Genomic DNA, 13,373 nt, shown 5'->3' with positions numbered 1-13,373 from the left:
TCAAAGGCCACTAGCAAATGAGTAAGGAGCGGCTGGGGAACCGGTGAGCAATTTGGTATGCTGGAGGGAGGGGTGCTCAGGGCATGATGAAGCTGGAGAGGTGGTGGGGCAGTGCGTGGAACACAGGAGTCCACCCTCCACCCCTGAGTCATTTGGGAGCCAATGCTGCTTTGTCACGGTGGGAGAGTAATCAGGCTTTACTTTTAACTTAGAAAGTGAACCAGCAAGGGAGGGAGTTTGTAGCAGTAAGACTAGTTGTTAGGAGGCTGCTGAAATTGTCCAGATGAGGGATCATAAAGCCCTGAACATCAAGGAGTCAAAATCAGATCTGGTGGAGCACACCTGTACCACCAGCAATTCAGGAGGCTGAGGCAGGAGGATCTTAAGTTCAAAGCCAGCCTTAGCAACTTAGTGAGGCCCTAAGGAACTTAGTGAGACCCTATGTTAAAATTAAAAAAAAAAAAAAAGAGGTCTGGGGTTGTGGCTCACTGGTTAAGCACCTCTGGGTTCAATCCCTGATACCCAAAACAAAAATCAGATCTGGGCGATTTGGAATTTGCCATGGCTAGGAACTCCTAACAGTAGAGGTGAGGGTGGGAGAGGCAGATTTTGAGGTTTCTGTCTTGGCTTGTGATACTACCCAAGACAGGAGGAGGTGGACTTGTCATGAGATTTAGGACATGGCTGTGGGTCATCTAACTGGAGGTGTCCACTAGGCAGGCAGGAATGTGGGTGTGGAACTTGGGAGAGAGGACTCTGATGGCATGTTTTTCTTCTGACACATTCCTGTTACGCTTCCATTCCTGGGGTTTGGCTAAGGTCACCGTGGACAAATTGGTGGGGGAAGTGCCTTCCTGAAATCCTAGGAGGAGGCTCACAGTCCCAACATTAAGGCTGTTTTCTTCCCTTGCTTCCATGTGGGGACCTGTGGTATACAGCAAGAAGGTAAACTGAAAGCACACTCCATGGCTCTGGGGCCTAGCATTGAAGTTCCATCTTCTGCCACATGTTTTCCAGGTGAGCTTCCCAGGCAGGATGAACTCCTGGAGAATCACAGAAGTCTCCCAGAGCCCCAGGGTGCAGCTGGCAAATGGGAAACTTGAGGAGGGAGAGGAAGGAAGAGGAGTCACTTCCCTTCCCCAGGAGTCAACTAGGAACTGGCACCAGGAGACAATTGACAATAAATGCAGTCAGTGATTTGCATTATCAAAAGATAGGCTGGTCAGCGCAGGGAAAGGAAAGTGAAAGAGCTTACATGGTAAGCTCTAGTAGGTTTGCTCTCATTCTACAAAATGTCACAGTATTATTACAATAACATAACCGTACACCTGAAGATTGTTTAGGATGCATGGACATCAAACCTGTTATTTGTATTATATCAGCCACTGGACACCATTCCCATGAGTTTGATGCACTATTACAGTTGTTATCCCCATTTTATGGATGAGGAAAGCAGAGAACAGAGAGGTTAAAGAATCTGTCCCAAGTGGCCTACTGGCTGAATGGATATTCTGAGATTTGGAAACAGTCTGGCAGACTCCAGAGATTGCCCACTTAACCACAAAGCGACAGGCTCATCAGCGCGTGTGTGTGTGTGTGTGTGTGTGGCTGATATATTTATTTAAAAGCACTTTCTTATATTTATGCTCTCCAAATTGACAGAAACAGGGCCAAGACTAAACCTTTATCCTGAAATGGCTGTTTATGGTATTCTCTGGACTGGAAGATAGACCTGATGTCTGGTACCCTGAAGCCCCTTCCAGGCATATGGGCCTAAGAAACAGCACAAAAGGGGACCCAGAAGGCACTTACGACCAACATTTCCACAGGATCCCTTGTTCCTGTAGGAAACTGCAAAGTATATTTCCTAAATACTTGCCCCCACATCCTTGGAGCCCAGGCCTGAGACCACAGCCATCTGAGGAACTAAATCAAGATGAATGGTGGAGACTTACTTATATTTTGTTACTATAAAACCAAAAAATGCCTTCTGGTGAATCCCTATGGTGGTTTGGTACTCATTTTCTAGATGGCTTCTACACTTTTTAGAATAAACTCAGTTTTCTATTATTATCATTAATTAATATAACAACAGTAGCTCTCAGTCGTTCAGTATAAGTCTCTAACTTAGTGAATTCCTGGACACCCCTTAACCAGACCCTCCAAAAGTTAGCAATGCATAACATTGGCTTCCTCTATTGCCTATCTCTAATTTTTCTTTCTTTTATAATGTAAGAGTAAGTTATAGACCTGATACCTCTTACCCTTAAATTGCAAAGTATATTTCCTAAATACTTGCCCCCAAATTCTGCTCCTCAAAACCACAATACAATTATCTAAAACGTGATATTAATGCTGATATAATACAGTTATCTACTCTCTGAGCCTTACTCAGATTTTTGCCAATTGTCCTATAATAATTATCTTTTCTAGCTAAAGAAAATCCAAGATTATGCATTGCATTTTTTGTCACATGTCTGGATATACAGAACAGTTTCCAAATCTTTCTTGACATCTTTGATATGAACAGATGTTGTTTTGTAGAATTCCTGTTTGGTTTGTCTTTCTCATGGTAAGATTTAAGTTCTACATTTTTTTTTCAGGACTTTTTTCCATTTTTCTCAATGCCTCCTAGGAGGGCATGCTATTAATCAGTCCCATTAAAAGTTAGTGTTTAGCTGGGCATGTTGGTACACACCGGTAATCCCAGCAACTCAGAAGGCAGAGGCAGGAGGATTGAAAGTTCAAGGCCAGTTCAGCAATAGTGAGACACTATCTCAAAGTAAAAATCAATCAATCAATCAATCAATCAATCAATAAAAAGGCTGGGGATGTAATGCACCCCTGCGTCCAATCCCCAGTACCCAAATAAATGAATGAATGAATAAAGGAATAAATAATTAAATACATAAACGCTGCCTAGCTGGGTGTGGTGATGTGTGCCCATAGTCCCAGTAAACAGGGAGGCGGAGGCAAGAGGAATGCTTGATCCCAGGAGTTCAAGGACAGACCCGGCAACATATAGAGACCTTGTCTCAAAAAACAAACAGCAGGGTGCAGTGGCACATGCCTGTAATCCCAGGAGCTCAGGAGGATGAGACAGAGGGTTCAAGTTCAAAGCTAGCCTCAGCAAAAGCGAGGCACTAAGCAACTCTGTGAGACCCTGTTTCTAAATAGAATACAAAGTAGGGCTGGGGATATGGCCCAGTGATGGAGTGCCCCAGAGTTCAATCCATGTACACAAAACAAACAACAAACAAACAAAAAAGTGTCCACTAGGTTTCATCATTGTAAAGTTACTGTTTTATCTTTTCTGATTAATAAGTAATAAGTATATTGGGAGGAGATATTTTGAGACCATACAAATATCCCATGTGAATCATCCATTGATGATTCTTTTTTTTTTTTTTTTTTAGAAAACAACTTATTAGTAGTCTGAATGTTAACACAATGTAGACATTCCATTCTTTCCTTCATCCCCATTGATGATTCTTAAATGACTCAAACACCAGTATGATGTTTGCTGATGGTGATTTCTAATTGTCATGCCTTCTGCAATTAGTAGTTGGCATTCAACTACTGTGTAAGGAAGAACTTTCTTATGTGCCTTATTTACTTATGTTTATAGGCATGGACTCATAAATTCTTTAATCAGTTTGCTGAATTCCTTACTATATTTATTTAAAATTATAATTAACATTATTCAGAATGTTTGCCAGGTGTTTTATGTAAATTATTTCATTTAATTCTCAAAACAATTCTGTGGTGGGGAAATCACAATTATTCCTCTTTTGCAGGCAAAGAATCTCTCTTAAGCTCAGAGAGATAAACTTTTGTAGTGTTTAATTTGGTCTCCAAACTTCTTGTGCCAAATGCTTGACATATATGTGTATGTATATATTTTTCCTCTTAATCCTTCTGATGTCCCTGTCAAATAGCAATTACCTCCTGTCCATCTCTGCCCCCATTATTTTAAAAGAAGAAAATAGGCTCAGGGAGGTTAAGTAGCCTGTCAACAAAGCTGTGATCAGAATTGGAAGGCCTACTTGAAATCCTGGGATACTTTCCAGCCAAGCATGTTGCCCCTTTAAACATTTTTCATATTGCAAATGGGAAGAGGGGATACTTCGCACTTATTTTTTTTTTCACTTGTTCAGTTCGATCCAGGACAGAGGAGGTGATAGGAGAAATAGTGGCTTTTTTACTGACAGCCTGTATTTGTAATGGTTTCTGCTTTGGCCCAAAGCTGCCCTAGACCCCAATCAACATGAAAGCTGGGAAGCTGTGGCAACTTAGTTCCTGCCAGAATCCCTTACGTTGTTGGAACAGTTTATGGCAAATGAGTTCTTGAGTATTTAATATCTTAAAGGGAGTGGGTTAATTTCGGTATTTAAAGGAAAAATTTTGTGTGGTCTTTCATCACAGAGACAGCCTCTCATTTATCACCTAGGTCAACATGGACTTTTCTATTATTATGCATGTGTTAATCATGGTACAATGAAGAAACTTTGCATTCATAGATCTATGATCCAAGGAAAGTTGCTAATAACAGTGTAAAGAGAATCAGAATCTTTTGATATTTATTCAAAAAGGAAATGAATGTGTGTTAAAGCACTAATTGTGTTGGGGCTCTAACTCCCCAGTGTCCTGAAAAGGAGTTTTGAGGATCACCAACCTAGTAGTCACTCCAGATATCCACTAAAAACACAGAATCAGGGGCATAATCTGACACCCACTGAATCCAAATCCTTTGGTTTTAACCAGCTTTCCCAGAGAACACTAAAGCTCAGTACAGCGATCCTGGGCATGCTGGGGCCTCTGACCCAGCTCAGTTCCTGTGGGCTCATGAGGATGTGGATTTTACACCAGCAACGTCATCCTGCAGGCCTCTTGCCCTTTGCCTGGCCTCTTGCCCACAGCGGTCACCAGGGAAAGAGCAATTCCTAGGTCCCCAAGTGAAGCAGTCAGATCTGGAATGGTGAGCCATAGTTGCAATGGCCTTTGGGATGAGCGTCTGGTGGCTTCTGTCTCCCTCTACTCCAGCCTCCCTCCTGCAGGAAACAGCATCAGAGGGAACAAATGCATCATTACTCAAGTATTCTGATGTACAGGATCTGTACATGTAGTTCTTGGAAGCTCTGAGCAAATTTCTGAGAAGTTTCTTTGAGGGAGGAGGGGAACCAAACTCCTTTCTGTAGGTCTAGCTAAGACCAGTGCAAATAAACACAAACCAGCTGTTGATTCACAGGGAAAAGCAGTACCGACCGGCTGCATGAGAAAGTTTACTTGTCTCCAAACCAGGTCTGTTGTGGAGTTAGTGACTTAGCTCCAAATTGGGTATTCAAGTCTCTTTCTAGTTCTGTCCTCCCACCTACACCCCTGCCCACCTTTTCTCACTTAGGTTGAAACCTTCTGGGCTGGAAATGGAACCAAGTTCAGATGCTACCTATCATTTTAGCTCCCAAGTTGACCAAGCAGTGGTGTGCTGGTAAAGGTTAACAATGGGCTCTCTTGGGGAATGGCTGATTTGTAGCATTTGGTGATTTCAGCTCTGTAAATAACTCCCACCCTAGATAAGTTCAAGCTATTGACAGTTGAACAAGCAGCTCATGAGATCCCTGTATATTTAAGAGTTGGCTCCAGGATGAGCTGTGGATTGAAAAAATAAGTGTCCTCAGTTTTAGCTTGTGCAGGAACGGGGCAGGCAGGTCCAGAATTATTTTGCAGTAAAGTAAGGAATGGGGCAGTGCTGGATGGTCAGGCAGGCCTCTGAGGAAATACCTGTCCCTGCTGCTCCAGATTTTCTGCCTTTGTCTCCTAGCATCTGAGAATAGCAACATGGTGAAGTGCTTGAGATTTTTCGTGGTGCTCAGGATCCCCAGGTTTGCCTTTCATAGAAACCATTCCAGGTATTACCAAAGGAAAGAATGTCAAGTGGGCAAAGAAAAGAAGAAGGTAGTCATTTTCACTTGGCTGTCTGCAATACCACTGCTGATTGTGTGTGTTCAAACAGCAATGGGTAGCAGGGCATGGTGACACACACCTGTAATCTCAGCTACTTGGGAGGCCCACGCAGGAAGATCATTAGTTCAAGGCCAGCCTGGGCAAGACCCTATCTTAAAACAAAATAAAAAGATCTGGAGATGCAGCTCAGTGGTAGTGTACTTTGCCTAGCACGTGAGAAGCCCTCAACTCATTCCTCAATATTGTGAGGGGGAAAAAGGAGCAAAGATAATGTTAATGACAAAAAAAGACTAAGTTCTGTTAGTAGGAATTAGTGCTCCAACTCCTGCAAGTTTCTAAACCCATCCTTCCCAACCCTGGCTGGAAAGGGAGGTCGGCACAAGATCCACTCACCACACTCTCTTCCGGTATGATACCTCACAATGGGTGCCTAGTCTTGGAACTCCACAGGGTAAAACACCCAGAAGCTGGACATCCTGTATCCCAAAATGACCTTGAACCAATCATTTAGTTGCCAGAACCTCTGGTTTCCCCCACTAGGACCCATGATGCTTCAAAGAAGGGCTTTCCTGGTTGTAAGGGACAAAAGTCAATCAATTCACCCAGATACAAGGAAGTATTAATTATAAGGACATAAAGATCATTTGGAGTTCTAAAGCAGGACACAAAGTATAACTGGCCTTGCCCACCAGTTGTCCTTTTTTTTTTTTTTTTTTTTTGCAGTCCTGGAGGTTGAACCCAAGACCTCATGCATGCTAGACAAATGGTCTACCATTGAGCTACATTCCACAGACCTAAACAGGTCATTCTAGGAAAATTAGAATCTGTCCAAGATTGAAGCAGCTTTTCTCTCTTCAGTGATCCCATTTGGTCTTTTATTTCTGCACCAATCTCCTGTCTCTGAAGACAGGGCTCCTTAAACTCTGTCTTTAAACTTGTACCCAGCACAACATGGTCACCAGTCTTCGCTCCACATTAGGAAAGCTCCTGTCCCCATCTATGTGGGTGGCTTCCCTGGGAGGTCAAATTTACAGGAGCAGAGCATCTATCTGACTGGTCTGTGACATGCGTTTCAAGCAGGCCACTTGAGTTTCAGGATATTCTGGCTGTCCCCATGACACCTTTTGGCTTAGGTATCTGCCCATGTCTAGTCCTTTTGACTGTGACCAGGGAAGCAAGTTGGGAGAAATAAATGACGTCTAGGGTTGTCCTTTAATGGTTGATGGACAGAGCTCATACATCCCCAAACACCTAACAGCCCTGGTTGGCTAAGAGCAGCAATGTCTATGAAACAATTTAACAAACATCTAGATACTGTCAACTCTTTGCAAGGTGGTGAAGAATTTCATATTGTAATACCATATTATTGATTTTGAGGATGGTGAACTTTGTAAAGCTCATTAATAAATGTCATTTTGTTTAACCCAAACAATCTTAGAAGGTAAGCACTTTTATGTCCCTCTCAAAAATTAGGAAAATATTACTCAGATAAGATAATGGATCAAGACCCAATGCCTGGGAGAGAGTAGAACCCTACTTAATGTCAGGTTTTCTGACTCCAAGACCAGTGTCTTCCTCACAGAGGAACAGACAATCTAGTGGGAAGAAAACCATAGAAATCATGCCAATGCTTTATTTAGAATCCTCCCCTCCAAATGAGGATTTATTGGGCTGTGTATTGGGAAAGTTCAGGTGCATCCAGACCAACAACCAATGCGATTGTCTCTTTTAACATCCACTCAAGGCTGCCCCATTCTCAAGCAGGTGCCTCCATCAAGGGGACAAGATGACTGCCCACAGCCCTCATGGCTCCAAATCCAGCTGACAGAAAGACTCTCTTTAATTATTTTAAAATAATTAAAAAGTGAATTCTCCTTGGACTTAATTAGGCCCTGTGTCCATTTCTACATCAACCAGTCATTTCATCTGGGTGGAATCCATGATCTCTTAGGCCACCCCAGAGCTGCCTGGTCCCCACTGGATCCAGGGTTGATGCCAGGCTGCACAAACCCATGGGACTGGAGAGCAGGCAAGGCTTTATCCCCTCAGGAAAACAAAGACGCTATTAAGAAGAAATGGGTGCTAAACAGGCCGAAACAACAAATTCCCCTGGAATGGAAGAAGTTAAGGGCCTTCCACCACAGGGACTTGAGTGGAAGATAGCATCTAGCACTTGGTTGAGGACACAGTGGATGTCCAATGAATACTGAGCAAATGGAAAAGTGAACCTTTGTTCAGACCATGGTAGAATGGTAAGTAGTTGGTGCCTCCGAGACTAAAACCATATTGATAAAAAGCCTAAATCCCTGAATGCTATGATAAGGTGTTCACAATTCCTTCCTTCCATCCATCTTGTCTCTTTCCCTCCCTCTCACAGAGGGTTTCTAAACATTTGTTATCAGGTGTCAACATTCAGATTTGGAGCAGGAAAAAAAAAAATGAACCTTAAAAGTATTAAAGTGCTGTGCTTAAATGAAGTCCAGTCTTGTGTGGGCTAGAAGCACCCTTCTTGCTTATAGGATTTCCTATAAGTTCTGGAATCCCATTCTTTATCTGGTAGTCCTTGAAATAAGACAGCTATTAGCACATCCTGGGGACAGAGCAGCAGGGGGTATCTAGGCTGATTTGGTATACCCACTCCCTTCTGGGGCCTCCAACTATGCTGCCCCACCCAAGGTAAAATGAAGGTCTTAACTGGGTGCCCCTGGAGTTTCTCAGACTCACATTCGTGGGATGGTTGAACAGGTTTGGGTGTGGTCCCTGGAGTGTGTGAACATCCTTCTGAGCTGAGGAGCACTTTATGCTACCCTATTCCATATCATGATTAGGCATGATTTATTGCCATTCTTTGTTACTACTGACTGGGAGGGGGGGGGTGTCCTTCATGAGCATTCCAGTCTCAATGCTAATGTACCGCTGGAGAGACCAAGTCATCAAGTGACGACTTGACTCAACTAGGGTTGGAAAAGCACAATTCCTCCCCATGTTTAGGAGATCCAGTCATGGTTTCTTCCCACTCAGAATGGAGAACAAATAGAATTTAAGAAATAAGCTTTGCCTGTGAAGTGAAGACAGGCATCAGGACTTTTCTGTTGGTAAACCAATTCTAGTCTTGGTCAAATCAGGACAAGTTTTTTTTTTTTTTTCCTTTTATATGGCAACAAAGTTTTAAAAATTTTGATTGCTATCTGAAGTGACTTTTCTAACAGAGTCACTATTAAATTCTTAAAAAATAGTCCATATAAAGTAGCGGACCCTCACACTGGACCTTCAAATAAAGACAATGGCAGGCCTAGCTTAAGCTAAAAAGCCATTTGAGGGTGGGGACAATTGGCCGTACAATTCATTGATGATATTAGGAATTCCTTTGCTGTGTCCTGTATACCTTGTCCCAGGACAAAGCCCCAGCTCTGTGAACTTAATTAGGCTCTGGATCTATTCTGAATCAACCAATCACTGTAGCTGAGTGAATCTGATCATCTCATAGGCCAGACCAGGGCCACATGGACACCATTGGATCTGGGTTTTATGCCAGGTCACATAAACCCTTGGGACCTGTGGCTTCCCAAAGGAACATGTTACCAGAAGAAGGGGTACCATATACCAAGCAGATAAAAACAACAGCTATCCTATTCCTTGGGGTGGGAGGAGTAAGGAGGGCATCCAGCAGGTGTAACTTCTGAGTCCATCCCTAGTGCAAGAAGAGTGTGAGAGTTTAGAGCATAAGTTCTGGGTTCAGCTGGGGTTGAATCTCTGCTGTTGTTCATTAACTTGGTGACTTTGAACAAATTTCCCAATCTAATACTTGGCTTCCTCATCTGCAAAACAGAGTAACAACAGTACCTATTTCATAGGATTGATTTGAGAATTATATGAGATGATGATATAAAGAAATTAATATGATTCCTATGGAATGGAAGTGCTCGCTGAGACCTAGCACATCCTGTCATCTCCACATGCAGCCTGGGTGAAGGTCTCTCTCTAGAGCCCATCTCTGCAGACATCAGGTACTCCCTGCGCTCTACAGAATGCCTCCTATCATCTATTTTGAGTTCCCTGTTCTGTTCTCTAACTCTTCTTCCATATTTCGTTGTACTCAAGAAGGAGTTAAAACGCCACGAAAATTATCTGTTTTTGAGCATGAGCAGATAGCGCAAGAAACACTGCTTCTCCCACAAGAAGACACATGCTCATGGGATTTCCCTGGCAATGCCATAGAGCCTGAAGGTCTGTCCTGGGCAGCTGGATCAGGGTGGGGAAAAGAACTGTGTTCAAATTGTTAAGCTAAAAAAAAAAAAAAAATCACATTCCATGTTTCCAGCCAATAAAACATGGCTGGGTCCTCTGCAGGGGCTGTCTCTATGCCATGTGCTCAAGGATGCTGGGACTGGCCAACACTTGCTGCTGAAGTGTCCTTGGAGCTGCCCAGAGAACCAGGAGTCTACGCCAAGCTCAAGAATTGCGAACTACTCACCCAAGACGAGCAAGCAAAGGGATCCAAGGAGGAAAGAAAGTTTTTAATAAAATATATCCAGTATTATTCCTACCTCTGCAAAACCAAATCTGAGAGTTTGCCAGAGGTTGTGCTTTCTGAAGGACTATCTCCTAAGAAGGACAATGTGTGGCTGTTGGCATTGGTTACAGAGAGGGAGAAGCCAAATTAAAAATGAAAAAGAAAACTTCCACAATTATAAAAGAATCGTGTGATGCGATTGTGAGTATGCACTTACATAAAATCGTGTATATATCTATAAAGAAAAATGTAAATGAATTTTAAAGGGACATGTGGACTTTAGAAGCAGACAGATTCATGTGGGAATTTTGGATTTACCACCCCTTTGTAGCTAGTGTGACCCTCAGTTTTCTCGTCTATTCAAAGGCAGTAATTATAGCACTTCATTCATAATGTCCTGAGGAATCAGTGAGTGAATCCTAGGTACTGGGTACCCCATGAGAAAGCTAATATTATCACAGAGAGAAAAACAGAAGTTCAAAGGCCAAGGTGGGGGTGAATGAAGGTGAATAGTTTTCAATTTCCAGAAAGCCCTATCTTCTTATGTTCTGGTCATAGTGATATCACATTTTCCCTCCCTGCTTCATGCATCGCTGTTCTTCTACTTGGGATACTTCTCCATTTGCCCAAGTGGCAAGCTCCTCTCTGTTAAGGTCCATCTTGAATGCACCTCTTCTGAGACGCTTTCTCTGGTTCTTTCCTCCCAGGTATACAGGATGCACCTTCCATGGTGCCACCTGCCACCCCCACCACCACATCCTACTGGTGTGGCAATGCCACATGCATGACAAACACCTCTCCTTATATGCTGAGTTCCACAAGGACAAAGGTTGTGACCTACTCCTCTTGGTGTTAGCAGCTCCTGGTACACAATGGCTGGTCAGGGAGCAGTTGCTGAATGGAAGCATAAAAACAAAATGGAGGGCGTCTGCTCTAGAAGGAGGATGACTGCGTGTTCTCCAGTTGGAGGAATGAGAACGGAAATGGACGCCGGCTGCAACATGGGAAACTTCAGCAGGACCCAGAGAATTCTTAGTGAGAGTGCTAGATCCCAGACCATGTTCCCATGGGACAGCATGGAATTTCCTTGGTGGGTCCTTATAAAGGAGTGCTTTTAATGTTTGGGGTGATTCTGATGTGGTTTTGCTTGAAGGCTGGCTTCCAGCTTGGTATGAGGTTCATAAAACAACCCATAAGTAACCCGGATGACAGTGAAGGGTCTTTTGGCTCTGGGTCAGCCTGTTCTCCCAATGATTTCCTGTGCTGAGCACTAGCCAAGGAAGCTGGGAAAGAATGTGGCTGTTTGTGTCTGAGTAGAGGGTGGGGAGTCCTGCTCCAACAGGCCTCAACCCCAGCCCTTGAGCACACAGTGTTTTGCCAAGGGTCACAGTTACATCGAGCTCAAGTACCCAAGTCTAATGATACTCAGTTTCTTTCTTTCAACCATAACTATAAAATAATAGAGGAAGGAGGGCCTACAGTCTAGACCAGTGCTTTCCCACTTGACTTTATTACTTGTTTAGTGTACCCAGGTGCTATGTGGCACCTGTGTGTCAGGCCCTGCCTAGGTCTGGGTAGAGATGGATGAACAAGACCAGGTCTCTGTCCCTGCTAAGGGACGGATAGAAAGTAAATTATATGTAGAAAATATTTCAAAGGAAGCCAGGTGTGGTGGCACATGCCTGTAATCCCAGTGACTTTGGAGGCTGAGGCAGGAGGATTTCAAATTAGAGGCCAGCCTCAGCAATTTAGCAAGACATTATTGCAATAAATAAATAAAACAAAAAAGTCTGGGGATGTAGCTCAGTGGTTAAGCACCCCTAGGCTCAAACCCTAGTACCAAAAAAAGAGAGAAAAGAATAGAAAAAAAAAGGATTATGAGGGAGAAAAATGGTAAAAGAAAGAGAGCCAGTCATTCCTTTATCTTACATCACAAATGTGAGGCATTATGACCCCATTTTTTTTTCCACATGGAAGGTACAAAAGAAAAAAAAGCAGAAAAACAGTTAATGAAGAAATGAAAATACATCCAATAAACTACCTCCACAAAATGCAAAAAGGATGTGTGGCCACAGTGTCAGACCATATGTGAGAACTTTAGGATGGGCCCAAGACACGAGATGTAGAGGGTGAAATGGGATTTGTTTCCTGAAGAGAGGACGTTGAGAATTCAAGGCTACACTTTGCCAAAGCCTTGGAAGTTATAGTAGCTACCTGGGTTTGAGCTGACATGCTTCAGCCAGCCTCCAGGGTCAATCACACAAGAAACTGGATAGATACACAGACAGGCATTGCCAAGTGCTGTGGAATATGGTGGGTCTTGGTTTTGATCCCTTCAACTGAAAGCCTTCCTGCTTTGGTCCACACCATCGGATGCTGGCTGAGTAGCATGGTTGGGTGGTCTGGGGGTGCACCCTGGCGTGTGCTTGCCCCTCTTGAGGACAGCTATTGGAAGCCGCCCATGCGAGGAGCCTCAGGGCCCTGAGCAGTGAGCGCATCCTCAGAACCTCCCTTGGCTGCTGTGCAGGGGGAGGCAGCCGATACTGACTAGCTCAGCACAGTTAATTAGTTGCAGCTTAGCTTAGTGCTATTAAAAGGAGGGCAAGCCAATGACATTGACACATCGGGGTAGGAGAGATGTGTGGTATCTAAGTGGAGGTTGAGAAAGAACTGAGAAAAGAGGAAATTAGAGCCATGACATAATTCTCAAGAGCAAGCAGGTTTGGGGTCTGAGAAAAATCTATCTTCACACCCACTGTCTAACATTTACCTAATTTCAAGTGTCAATCAAGGCCCTTTCTAACCAGTGTGCTCTTATAAATAATCATGCAGCCAGAACTAACAAGTGAAAAATACCAAGTAAACCACAGGACGTGACAGTTTGATCTCTGCTCTG

The sequence above is a fragment of the Urocitellus parryii genome, chromosome 1, assembly GCF_045843805.1.
Source record: "Urocitellus parryii isolate mUroPar1 chromosome 1, mUroPar1.hap1, whole genome shotgun sequence".
Classification (NCBI taxonomy): Eukaryota; Metazoa; Chordata; class Mammalia; order Rodentia; family Sciuridae; genus Urocitellus; species Urocitellus parryii.
Note: the sequence above shows the minus strand (reverse complement) of the source record.